The following is a 14,326-nucleotide window of genomic DNA, read 5'->3' as shown; positions in this document are numbered from 1 at the left end:
TTAGAGCAGGATTATAGCCTTATTTTCAGTGAGGAAGGCAAAAAGACTTCTGATTTGCATTTAAAATTGTAGAAATTGAACTTAAAAATCCCTGGGTGAGATTAAAGACATTGTGTGCTTCGAATTAGTTAGATCTTTTTATATGAAGCGTGGACAGTCGCCAAACCATTGGCGCCACCCACAGCCTCCAATTTTTTTTATATTATCGTGAACTTTCGACTATTTTATATTTTTCAGAAGAATAAAATAACACCAAAAGTAATTATTGCTTCGACCAAGTTGAAGAAGTTTACTCGATACTGTTAACCCTAAATAGTCCAAGATTTTTGTTAAACCGTTTTCAGGGTTTTATTTCTACGAGAATGAGGCAGTTATGTTTTTGGCTTTCTTCTCGATTTTTATATTTTTATATGTTTATGAATTCTGTGTTTTTTCATTCATGTCGAACAAATCTTAAAGTTTTGTTCAATCTTTAAATTTATGATTATAAACTTTATGTTTGACTGTTAAATTGAAACATTTTATGTTGTCTTGGGAGTAATACTTTTGGAGGTTAATTTACCGTACGGACTGACTTGCTTCCAACTTGCCAGAGGACTTGCTTTTAGCTTCAATTGCTCAATTTCAGGGAATTCCAAGCCGAGTTCGCTTACTTTTTTTTCAAAAACCATTTGTCCATTGCAGCAAAGAATTCGGTGAACTGCACTTGAATTATTATTTTCCTCTGGTTTTCTCTCCTTTGAAAAAAAATATGACGAACGAGAAAAACCTCGTCAATCTGCATAAAATATTTACCACGTCCTCTCACGCCTCACTCCTCCCGTTTCTTCACTCCTCACACTCATTCACATGTCAAACATGCGGGAACCAAACACCAACACACACGCCAACGCTGGCTCTGCTTACCAACTAACCAAACCAGCTCTTGGGGAAAATCCTCACGCAAAAGTGTGATGGTTGGAAAAAAGCACACAGTTTCGAGGAAAACACCAAAGCATACACACTCACAGACGATTTTTTTTTTCATGAGTCAAGGATGAAAAACGGACTTGGGACAACTTTTCAGAAACACACGAAGCTTCATCCTACGTGTTGTGAGAATTCTCAACGATTTTTTAAAGTTTTATTTTTTTTGTTTTTGATATTTTCCCCTGACTCAATTCTCACTCATCTTTTGCTTAATTGTGAGTATCATTGAGATTCTCAATCACATTTGAACGACCCTCGCGCGCTCACTTCTAATCATTTGCTTTAGTAGTGTGCGTGAGCGCCGTGTAAAATGTGACAGTTGGTTGCGCTCCAGCAAAGAGAGAGCGCTTTCTCAGGATTTAATTTGCGGTGAATTTCGTTTTGAAACCAGGTAGTCTGATCATTTGAATGACAAAATTAAATGTTTATGTTGAAGTCAAACAAAATTGCACAAATTTCAATTTCTTCGAGAATCACTCAAGCCTAGAGAAATCCATCTTGGCTGCCCTGCTGATGATGATGCTGACAAAGTTGACAGCCTGAAAGCAACCACCCACTCACACACTTTGTCGCACACGCTCGATCAGCTGAAAAGATGCAGACAATTTTCCGACAGTTTTTCATCCGCATTCAGCTGAGGAGTGTGGGGTGAGCAAAGTGCATGCAGTTTTCGGGCGCTTTGTTTAAACAAAGAGCAAAACGAGCCAATTTCACGCGAAATTTGATTTCATTTGATTCGATTCAGAGAAAATTGTGTTTTTATTTGCATAAATTATTTATTCACCGCTCACACACTCTCTCACCTGGATTCGATGCAGAGAAATCACTAATTCGACGAACCCGTTCGAGTCAGAAAATAGTCGAAACCGTGGACGTGGTAATTTTGCATTCACGGAAATAATGGAAATGAAACGCCAATCAAATGGTTCGAATTAGGCGTGAAGGAAACGCGCGTGGCAATCAATCCTGCGCCCCCGCGATTAATGAAGTGATTTAATTTGATTGGTTTCGAACCAGCATTACAGTCCAGACTCGATTATCCGAATCCGAACATCGGATAATCAAATCATGAACAAAAAAAAATCGTTTTTTTTTTCTTTTTCTTGTTTAAAACATCAAATTCGAGTTCTACGACCCTATTGAAGTCAAATCTGAATAGTTGATTGCCTATTAAATATTAAAATGTTTTTTTTCAATATTTCGTCACCGCCATATTGGCCGCCATCTTGAATTTAAATATTTAAAATCACTTTAGCGTAGTTTCGGGGTCATACTTAAGCTCTACAATCAAAAATCAGACAACAAAAAAACCCGTTGGCGTCGCGAGCATTGAAAACTTTGAAACGATATAAACGATGAAAAGCTTAGAAAGCTCCTATTGGAATCCAATGAACACTGTTAAATAAACTTACGAAATCACGAAAAAAATAAGTTTACATTTAGGCGATTTTAGGAGCACACGGAAAACAAATTGATTGTAGCCGGATGAATGTCCTATGTCACAAAAGTTTTTGCATAAACATTGGACAGTTACGCAAAAACGGACAGGGCAAAAGAAACCGAAAAGCTACGATATCTTACATGTTGTAGGAAACATCGGTAGACAAGCTACTACAAAACGAGTATATCTCGAGCCACAAAATATATGCGCCAGTATACGAAGCTCACCTTGACAACTTGTCGACATGGCGACGAAGCGTCGAAAATCGATGCAGTGTGATTTTTTTGCGATTTTTCCGATTAAAATTCATGCTGCATTGTTATATTTACGAAGATGAAAATGATGTCCAGCCATAAAGTAAAACCTATACCTTTCTTTAGTAAGAAAGGCAAAAATCAAGTCAAAAAAATTGTAGGGGAAATATACCCTTTCTAATCAAACACCTATCTTCGTCATATGGAGAGTTTGATGCTCGATTAAAGCTCCAAAAACACTATTTAGGCTGTAAACTTACCAGCAACAGCACCGCCTCGAGTAAGCACGCAAATGTATGCCACTTACTGGCCAAAAAGATCAAATTTAATGCACTTTTGATCATAATTTCTATTTTGCGAGACCATTTCTCATCATTTTGGTGACACACACATTCACACGCAAGATGAGAGGTTAACTGCTTAATGAAAGTCGCCATCAATATCTTTTCACTTGCGCTAACGATTTCAAAGCGCTTAAGATATAAAATTGCTTCCAACTACCGGCTACATGTTCTTTTGACCGTTACTTAGTCACTCACTTGAAAAATAATCCCGAAACATGTAAATATTTAGCAAGCGCCATCAAAAAACCAAACGCGCTAAGTCTTTTGACGTTTCAATTTTGACCATCCATTCTAATCGAAAGCTGAAGAAAACCGAGCGAGAAGCGAAGGCAAATAAAGAACAAAGGGTGGCCACCAACACCACCAGCAGCGCTTGTGGTGTTGCCAGGAAACTTTCTCTATAAATGCTACTTTTCGTGAGTGTTCGCTCAAAATTTCATCAATTTTGGCAGCACGAAGCAGACCCAAACGAGCGTTGGAAGAAAAAAAGAACTAAGCTGAAAATACAAAAATGGGTGTGGCCCAATGCACACGACTGATTAGAATGTGTTTTTGAAATATTTTTTTTTAAATGCTTGTAAAAGGAATAGCATAACTTTTAATAAAAGTGAAAATAAACAGAAATGTTCACAAAAAGTTGCTTTACTCGTTGGTGTTCTTGGTTTAAGTAAATTTCAAGGAACACTCCAGATTATTCAGCATCATTCAAACAAGACCGCTTATTAGGCTTAAAATGGGTTTATTTCCCCTATGTGTGAAATCAAATGTTGCGAGTTTTTGTCCCCTGCAACATATCGAAAAAAAAACTCGAAAATCTAAAAATACATATTTTTGGAAATTTAGTTTTTGTGAAAAAAAGTTAATTGAAAAATCAGCAAAACAAATTTTCCGAGTTTCTATTTTTTCTGAATATTCTTCAACAATACCTGCAACTTTGCTGAAGACACCAAACTGATCAGAAAACTCATTAAAAAGTTACAGATTTTTAAAAATGTATGGATTACTTTTGTACAGTATGTAAAAACAAGTATTTACACCCCTTGGGCACTACACTCAAAAAAATTAGTTCGCGTAAACGTGAACAGAGTTCATGCCAACGGGAACCAGGAAGAAAACTGTTCACTTTCATGGTGCAATGCACTTTAAAAGTTGAACAGTTTTCTTCCTGGTTCCCGGTGGCATGAACTCTGTTCACGTTTACGCGAACTCATTTTTTTGAGTGTATGCACATATTATGTATTATGCAAACAATTCAAAGTTTGACATAAATCTAGTACTACGTTTTGTTTGGAAATTCAGGCCGAACATTTTGCTACAAAAGCTCATGAAAAGATGATTTCTATAAAAAGTTCTATAGCAAATACTATTACAAAAATCAAAAAAGGTGCAAAAAAAATTGTACACCTTTCTAAAAATTAACATAAATATAGTTATTTGTTGAAAAATCACCATAAATCCAGTGTCACAACTCCAAATGGGCATCCTTGACTGATATTAAAAATAACTTGGATTGAATATAAAGTTTACTAACTACTTAGTATACAATTTTATGTAACTCTGGAAATTCTATATCAAACTTATCTAAACTTAATTCTGCAAACTTTTATTTACCGTCAGTGGGGGTGACTATGGGTCAAAACACGTAATTTCTTAATAACAAAAACAATTTAAATAACATTGAAAATCTTACACTAGATTTGTTCTTAGATAGTTTACTAACATTTTCCCAAAATATGGTGGATTTTGATGAACACTACCTTAAATGCCAATAGTTTGAAAATTGACCCAATCTCACCCCTTATTGGGGGTGACATTGGGTCAAATGAAACTAAAATGATGCTCAAATACAACGATATGGTAAAAACAAGTCATTCAACAGTGTTTCTTGTTCGAGGGAATCGTATTGACACGCTACAATGTTTGAAGTAGAGATTTGCAAACATTTGGGTAGTTTTCGAGCAATTCTAACAAAATTATTAGAAAAATGATTTTTCGAGAGGTCATTTTTGGCCAAAAACGTAACCCAACTTTAGACATCTGCCAAAATAACAGGATTTGTTCTTGGAACGAGATTTTTTCAGCGAAGTCATCTTAAGATGTCCCCTACACAACCCTCTTAACAGAATTCAGTTTCATTGTGAATAACCTGAGAAATGGTAAAATCCGTAAAAAATCACTTTGACCCAATCTCACCCCCCAGACCCAATGTCACCCCCACTGACGGTACCCAAACATCTAGGTTGTCTATAAAACCCACGTTTTTAAATACCTAGGTAAAAATGTTGTTTTGGTTTCGTTTGAGCAACCTGCCAAAAAGGCCAAAAATCTATGCAAAATTAAGACTTTCTGTAATGTTTGTCCACGTCGATCTATAGATATACTTGTTTTAACCAGATATTGAAATTTTTTCTGGGCACCTTTCAAATGCCTTTCTAAAAATGTATAAGTGTATTATTTTTTTTTTTCAAAATCCACCCTTTTATTAAAATATTCCGGGCATTAGCCAAATTGTTTTTTAGGCTAGACTTTTGATAATTTTTAATATGAAAATATGGGACCCCAAGACGGATCGAATGAAACCCAAACGGTAAAAATTAGTTCAGCCATAAAGAGATAATCGAGTGACAGGTGGGTTTAGGAAATCGAATTTATAACTTCATACTTCGAGTGATTTGTAGCTTTTTCCTAATTCAATTAATTAAAACTGAATTAAAACTGAAAAAAAAATCCTCAAACAAAACCATCTAGTAACTTACATTACCCTAATTGAATGCTAGCCCTAACATATTTTCCCCATCAAGTTATGACTACCATAATGAATAGCTTGGTCTCTGCTCGGTCTGCTCCACCATGCTGCTGCCCACAGTTGCTAAAACATGACATTCCCGCAGAAAATTCCTTTTTTCTCCATTTTCTGCCCTCCCCCACCCGAGCCCCACATCCGCTTTACCGCTCGTCCTCGGACAAACACACACACACACACACACACACACACACACACATTCCATAGTTTGTAATTCATATTGTCACAAATGACAATTACTTCCTCTTCCTCTCTGTCTCTCAGCTGGTGCTGCTTTTGGTTGCCAAAAAGGATAAATCAGCCTTAGCAACACTGCCGAACAAAAACATCGCTCCCTCTTCCGAAACCAAAGCAGGCCAGGAGGAAGGACAAATCATATGCAAGCTGGATGTTGTTGGGGGGACGGGCTTTGGAGGAGGAGGTGGGAAACAAAAGTTTTATGCTGCTGCTGCTGCTTTCTTCCCCCAACGGCCTACTGCGACGACTGTATTGGTGTGCAAGCAGTGTGACACGCACACACTGCCGGCCAGCGCGCGATTCAATGTTTTCGCCCCTCGCTAAAACAGGACTGGTTTGATTTTCCTCTGAAACATCGCTTTTCTTCCACCCCCTCCTTTTTGACGGGTGGAAATTTCGCCTTGTTTTTCCTTTCGCTAACCACTCACACACACTGACAGAGTGTTTTTCGTGCGAATGAGGAACCGGGTTGCCAGATTAACTGGAATTAAAAAAACGTTACTTAATCCACCCTAGGGTGGTTGGTGCCTTCCTCACATTTAAAGGGTGCTGTCCAAAAAAGACACAAAAGGGCGGTGTTTTTCAGTGTTTTATCAATTTGACTTATTATTCATACCACTAGATTGGGTAGTCAGAGCTTCATATTGCAGGGCACTTAGGTGCTTACAACTTATGATTGGGTAGTCAGATCTCCATTCTAATTCGTGCCCGTTGAAAAGGTATTTTGATTACCTATCCAACGACAATTCGCATGAGAGATCCGGACAACGTTTTCATCAAAATATCTGAGATCCGGCCTCCAAAAAGTGCATAAATAACACTTAAGTGCTTATAACTTTTGATAGGGTAGTCAGATCTTCAATGTCTTGGACGCGTTAGAAAGGTCTTTCAAATACCTTTCTAAAAATGTATAGCATGACGGGGTTTCTTACAAAAACCACCCTTTTTACAATCTTCCGGACTTTAGTCAAAATCGTTTTTTTAGCATAACTTTTGAAGTACTTAACTAAACTTCATAATTTTCAATAGGGACTTATGGGACCCCCCCAAGACGGATCGAATGAGACCAAAACGGTCCAAATCGGTTTAGCCAGTCTCAAGATAATCGAGTGCATATTTTTTGGTGCACAGACCCACATCCCTACACACACACACACACACACACACACACACACAGACATTTGCTCAGAATTTGATTCTGAGTCGATATGTATACGTGAAGGTGGGACTAGGAGGTCAAATTAAGAAGTTCGTTTTTCGAGTGATTTTATAGCCTTTCCTCAGTAAAGTGAGGAAGGCAAAAAATCCAAAGCTCAGAGAAAAACAAAAATTATTGTTTACCTTTTTTTCTCTTTTCTATATTGTTTTTTTTTTTCTTTTGCTCTGTCTGTTGACGTCTAAGACCGTAGAAGACCCATCTCGACTTTTCTATATTGTTTTTTTTTTCAAAACTGTGGTTTTCCCGAAAATCTTTAAAAATTCCAGTTTTTCAATGACGGGAAACCATCGAATAGTGCGAGCTGGCCTTCAGTGTGAGAAGGGAACGCAGCCAATTTGAAAAAAAAATGGAAATCGATGAATTACTTTTGCTTTTCTGTACCTGTTCTATACAAAATTAACAAAAAGAAAACATCAATATTATATCAGAAGTTTATCTGTGTGACTCAGAAGTGACAAGAAGGCAACATTGCGTGTATTTTCACTGCATCTAATTTCATTGTATCTCTTATGTTGGCTTAACAGCACTTTGACGTTCAATAACAGCTCATAAAAGGCGTTTTCAACTCAAATCAAGTGATAAATAGCTCAATAGGTCGACATTTTCAAAAGTCACACTTAATTTCATAGTTTTTGGGTGGCTTTCCCTTCATGAAGTATTTAAAAAAAATTAAACATGTTAAAATTTCCGAGAAATTATAACATATAGGGGAAATTTTCGTATGTTTGGCAGGTTAAGCACTATATAAACCACTAATTTGGCAAAACTTTTGATAGAAACTTGCTTGCTCACTTTTAATTGAGCTATTTATCACTCGATTTCAGTTGAAAACGCTATTAATGAGCTGTAATTGAATGTCAAAGTGCTGATATGGCAACATTAGAGTCAAGCGAGTGAAGTCAAAATCGAACCAAGATCGAACCAAGTCTTTGGCGCGTGGCGTTTGAAAAGGTCGTTTTTTAGTTTATTTTTTTCTTCTAAAAATATATATTTAACTTCGGATTTGAACTTTAGTCCTATAGGAGAACAGCATTAAATTCCATCGAGCACCTAAAGTTGGCATATCAGCACTTGGATGTATTTAAAAACTAGTTTAAAACATTTTCGACGGAAGCTTAATAAGTATTCTAAAAGCGCAAGCCAAGAAAGAATCAAACGTGATTTATTTTGTTTCAAGGAAATTGAATCTATTTAATTTTTAGTTTAGAGTATTGTGTTGTATGTATTGATTGTATGGTCATGTAAAACTTTGTAATATTCTGATCTAATATTCTAATAAATGTTGAATGTGGAAAAATTTACATTTTACTTCTAATTATCTCAAATTTACAAGCAAAAGATAATGAAAACCTTCAAATAAATAATTTGGAAAAATATTCATGCGAGCTTTTCAAAAACCACATGTAGGAAACTGCATGCGTGTCAGATCCTTGTTGCTCACATTTTCATTTGTTGTTCCAGAAAGTTTCTCAGCAACTGCAGCTGCGCATCTGTCAAATCGTCTGTTTGACATTCGCTGATCGCTGAGGGTGAGTGAGAAGATAGGAAGGTTCGGTCAAGTTGTACTTCGGGGTGGCACGTCAGTTTGTCAGCGTTATAACTCCAAAACGATGCTCTTTATCAAAAATTTGGTAAAGTACTTTTTAATTGAAAATTTTATTTAACTTCTATTGAGGTTTTGCAGCGCGACTGTGTTTCAAATGTAGGTGGCGCCAAAATGAGGTTACTTGCCAAAAATCGTATTCCTTTCTGCTGGATTGAAGAACAAAATCGCTTATTTCTCATGATTCCTTGCATCAATCTTAATAAAACTGGTTGCATAAGACGAGAAAAAATTTTTGCTTAAAAAAAATTAGCATCAATTTTTGGGCGCGCAAAAATTTGTGAACTTTTTCTTTAAAAAACATGTTTTGGAACACGAAAAAATTAGTTTCCCCGTTTATATGAATGAAATAAACTATTATATAATTGATAACAGATGTGTTAACGTATATTCAACAATTTTTATTGATTTTTGACAGATTTTTTTGCCAAATAGTCCAAATTACTATCTTTTTCTAAATATACAGTTTTCTCACAGAAAAATCAAACAAATATTGGAAAGTTGTACACCATATTTTTGGAAATAATTTTTCTCATCTGAATCCAGCATAAGATTTATAAAAATATTGATTATGAAGGAAAAAACATTTTTTTTTTTTTCAAAAAATCATAGGTTTACGCTATTTGTTTATAGGTGGTGACATGTGTCTTGCTGCAAATTCTCTATCACTGGAATCAGATTTTGCAACATTGGACAATATGGATCAAAAAATGAGTTTTGTTTATTTTTCAAATCCTCTATGTTTTTATTATATTTGTTATGTTTTTCAAGCATTAAATCATAAAATTAGCTCAAAACTAAATTAATTAGTGATAATCTACACATTAATCCAAACAAGCACAGCAGTTTTAAAATTATTAAAAATGTTTTTTGTTCTTTGTTGTGTTTTGGATTCAAATGAAATACGTTTCTTATTAATAAATCTATTTTATTTGTTTTTTTTTCTATGACATTACCACAAAAGCCTTGAAAAAATTCAGTAAAAAAACCAATGTAAAATTTAGAAAGGTTTGAATTTCATGTTTTATGTATAAAACATATTTTACAAATTGTCTAAGTTAAAACACAACTGGGGAAAATCGGGACTTCAGTCTGAATAGGTACAGAAGATTTTAAAGTAATAATTTTGGAAATCAGTATACAAGTTGTTTTTTTTTTGTTCTGTTCCTATTTTAACCAAAATCAATTGAAAAAAAAAAAACAAAACATTATGCAAAATAATATGATTGTTTTTTTTCAAGTTAAAAATCATTAAACTACGTAAATAAAATACCAAGTCTTCATTTCCAATAAATAAATAAATTGGAAAAATATTTAAAGCGCTAGGCATTTTGCAGATCTGTAAACTACTTTTTTTTAACAATCTCAATAAGCCCATTTAATGCTGAAATATGCCGAATACAAATTGTAATGCTTATCGATTGCTGAATCTGAATTTCCAGACCAAAATGTGATTTTCTTTTTTTCAATTTCGGGAATTCCCGGGACAAAATATAAAACCCCCGGGAATTCCCGGAATGGACGCACTAGAAAAATCAAGTTTTATCATTTTTAATCCTTTTTAAGACTGTATCTTCTGATTTTAAAAGTCCATAAACAAAAACTATAGAGATTTTTAATCAGCTATTTAAAAAAAAAAACATTTCAAGATGTGGACAAAGATGGAACATATTTTTGAAAAATCAAGCATTTTTCATTTTTTAACCTGCTTAAAATCGCTTTAACTTAAAACAAATATTTTAAAGAAAAAAAAAATTATCAGAACTTTTCGATTGCACATTCGATTTTAAAATTAAAACCGATGGACAAAATGAAATTTGTTTGAGTAAGATTTCAACTTTTAATTATTTTTTATCGTCATCATATCCGAAGAGAATTTTTTTCGAGGCCTGTTTTGCAGTACTGTACAACGGAATTTCATAAAAGTTCAAAATATTTTTGAACTGATTTTACGATTTTAAACGGAGGAAAATGCATTTCACATTGGATTCAGATGATTCTATTTCAAATAAAAATTTGAAAGCTTTTGAAAACATTTTTTTTCGCCTCCTGATTTTTCGGACCGATTTTGAAATCTTAAAAAATACATATTAACTCCAGTTCCAAAAATTGCTCTTATTTTTTTATTATTTTGATTGCCTAGATTAGCTTTCCTAGTTTGGGTTGTAGACAGTTTAAAAATTGCCAAAGAGTTGAGATAATTTTCTTTAAATTAAAATAAAAGTTAGGTAATATAAGTATTTCAAAATTAAAAAACGGTTAAAATGGAATTGTATTTAAATTTTACTTATCTCGAAAGTTATACGAGGTGAAAATGAAAAAAAAATTCGAATTTTCAAAAGACTATCAATCGACAAACGAATTTTCTTGAACTTAAAGCATGCAAGTTTGCATCAGAATTTGTAATTTGAAGTGATTTAAATAACTTTGTTCAAAACAATAGCTGCAGTTAAGAAAATTTATTTTGAGGCATGGATTGTGAATTGTGAAATTCTAGAGTTTTTTTTTTTAATACGTCCTATAAACATAATAAAGACAATAGTTTATTGGACCTTATCAAAAAAAAACTCTTGATACCTGGAGTTTTTTTTTTAAAAAAAAAAAGGTCCACAGCAATTCCCCACGAAAACAGCATGATTCGAAAAAAAAGTTCTCCGATCGGGCTCAAAATTTTTCTGGGGGATCCTTGGCCGAAATAATTAGACCCGTATTTTTTTGTTTGGCCATTAAGGTGACCTACGCCGTGTTAGGGTGGTCCAAAAAATGAAAATTTTCGTCGATTTTCGCAAAAACCACTTTTTTCAAAAAATCATATCTCCGCGCCATTTCATCCGATTTTAGCTGTCCTAGACGCAAAAGAAAGGTGATTAGTTTAGCTATTTGGGAAAAATAGTAAGAAGTTTCGAAAATCTAGCTTAACATTTGAAAAGGTCATATGAAAACTTAAAATGCTGTTTTGAAGGTCTCGGGACCAAAGAGCCTATGTCTGAAAATATTTTTATCGGATTCCTCGGAAAATTTCACATAACATATCAAAAAATGGTGAAGTTATGTTTTCGATACTCTGAGATACGATTTTTTGAAAATAAAAACTGTGTTTTTCGACGCGCCACGCGCAAAAATTGAAAAATGACAAAAACGGGGAAAAATCGACTTTTTTTCACTAAAACTGCGATAACTTTAAAATTTCAGCGATGACCTATAGATGTTATGGTACCAAAAGTTGCGTCTTTTAATTACAAAAATTTTAGTACCCTAACATGTATAGGTCATCGCTGAAATTTTAAAGTTATCGCAGTTTTAGTGAAAAAAGTCGATTTTTTCCCGTTTTCGTCATTTTCCAATTTTTGCGCGTGGCGCGTCGAAAAACACAGTTTTTATTTTCAAAAAATCGTATCTCAGAGTATCGAAAACATAACTTCACCATTTTTTGATATATTATGTGAAATTTTCCGAGGAATCCGATAAAAATATTTTCAGACATAGGCTCTTTGGTCCCGAGACCTTCAAAACAGCATTTTAAGTTTTCATATGACCTTTTCAAATGTTAAGCTAGATTTTCGAAACTTCTTACTATTTTTCCCAAATAGCCAAACTAATCACCTTTCTTTTGCGTCTAGGACAGCTAAAATCGGATGAAATTGCGCGGAGATATGATTTTTTGAAAAAAGTAGTTTTTGCGAAAATCGATGAAAATTGCCATTTTTCGGACCACCCTAACACGGCGTAGGTCACCCTAATGGCCAAACAAAAAAATACGGGTCTAATTATTTCGGCTAAGGATCCCCCAGAAAAATTTTGAGCCCGATCGGAGAACTTTTTTTTCGAATCATGCTGTTTTCGTGGGGAATTGCTGTCCAATAAACCAAATTTCCAGTTTTTGTTTTTGGGTGTTTTTGAAACCGCCTTGAGTCAGAGGTATTAAAAAACACCCAAAAAGCCAAAACCGAAAATTTGGTTTATCGGACCGTTCCAAAACAAAAACTCCAGATATGAAAAAAATGGTTTATACGACCTTTTCTAAAAAAAACTTTAGAATTGTTTGTTTTTCATTACATTTTTTTTAAATTCATTGAATCCCAACCTGGCAACCCTGCCATCCCAAACCTACTGTGCCGCCGTGTCCCTGTGTTGGTGCCCCAACTTTGCAAACACTGCCTTCTTCCTGCCACAGCCTGCTCAGCCGCCTTCTCCCCCTCCCTTTCCGTAACCCTCGTCCACTTGCGCACTGTCGATCGATATTTTATGTATGAAAATTTTGACATTTTCTAGGACACCATAATTTTTTTGTTACTTCTTTTCACTTTTTCCGATAACTTTTTTCGGCTGATGCTCTTCACCAACTGATCGCGATGCGATTAGGCACGGCCTGCCCCCCCAAATCGCTGTGCAACGGTGGCTGCCTACCCTGCAGGCGCAGCTTCAAGTTGGTCGAATTTGGACGTCGCCAACTTGGATAGCACCACCCAATTTGGGAATGCCAATTTTGTACCGATTTTAATTTCGGCTAGACTTTTTCCGGCTAGGACCTCATCCTCGGCGATGACCTTCCCGAGTAGAGAAAAGGCTAGACAGCGTACCGTTTGACGGAATGTCCTCCGAGTGGGACCTTCCGGGAACTCCGACGGACACAATCTTCTTCACAGAACTTCACTTTTCGGATCCATAACATTCAACTACGATTAATCCAACTTGTTATCCAATGATGTGAAAGTTTTTTTGTTGATCCTCTGCTGGGAGGGGCCAACTTCCGGCCAACCTGGACCTGGACTTCCGGAAACGGTCCGTTTTTAAGGGACCCGCGAACCGACAACTTTACGACCCGCGCGGAAGACCCGAAAGAGAGAGACCCGTCTGTGACGACGACCGCGATATGACTAGTCTCAGTAGGCGACAAGGATGAAAAACATCCAAGTAGTCGTCGTCCCCCCCAACTTGTGCCTTTTTAAGGGTTGGTGTTGGTGTTTTCCCCCAAAATAAACACCAGCGCACCAATACACGCAAAATGGGGAGGATTTTCGCTGCGAAAGGATTTCCCTGCTGGAATGTTGCGTGTGTCTGTGTGTGCCATTTTCGCCTTGTTATGATTTTGCGAAGTTTTTACCGCCCAACCTCCCTGTTTCGCCCCACCCCACCTCCTCTTCGAGAACATCTGTTGGGGAATCACACGCACACACATACGCCACGCAATAAGGATGTGGTGGTGGAGGGTTGCTGCGATGGGCTTTGTGTGTTATCCTTGAAAATGGGGTGGAAAGTGGGCTGCTGTTATCATAACAGCAGGAACAGAGAGGGCAATTGGAAAATTCGTATGACAGCTAAGGAAAATGGAACTACTGCTTTACAAATTGAATCGGTCGTTGCGCTTTTCAGAATACAGAAGAAATTCTCGTATGTTTGGCAGGTTAAGCACTCGGTCCTAATTTCGTCCAATTTTCTGTTCTCACTATTTAAAT

General features: G+C 35.8%; 1 protein-coding gene across 3 annotated transcripts in view; it reads right to left on the bottom strand.

Moving 5' to 3' along the window:
* LOC120425560 (FERM domain-containing protein 8) overlaps positions 1-13,757 on the bottom strand; it is a 151,561-nt gene extending 137,804 nt beyond the window's left edge. For 2 of the 3 annotated variants that reach the window (XM_039590118.2, XM_039590120.2), the window contains exon 1: positions 13,451-13,757. The gene's annotated coding sequence lies outside the window, so the exon portion shown is untranslated. Of the gene's footprint in view, positions 1-13,362 lie in introns of all 3 variants that reach the window. The other variant, XM_039590119.2, reaches the window with a different exon arrangement.
* Positions 13,758-14,326: the final 569 nt, after the last annotated feature.

The sequence above is a fragment of the Culex pipiens genome, chromosome 1 (genome assembly GCF_016801865.2).
Source record: "Culex pipiens pallens isolate TS chromosome 1, TS_CPP_V2, whole genome shotgun sequence".
In the NCBI taxonomy this organism is placed as follows: domain Eukaryota; kingdom Metazoa; phylum Arthropoda; class Insecta; order Diptera; family Culicidae; genus Culex; species Culex pipiens.
Note: the sequence above shows the minus strand (reverse complement) of the source record. Positions and strands in the feature narration are given on the sequence as shown.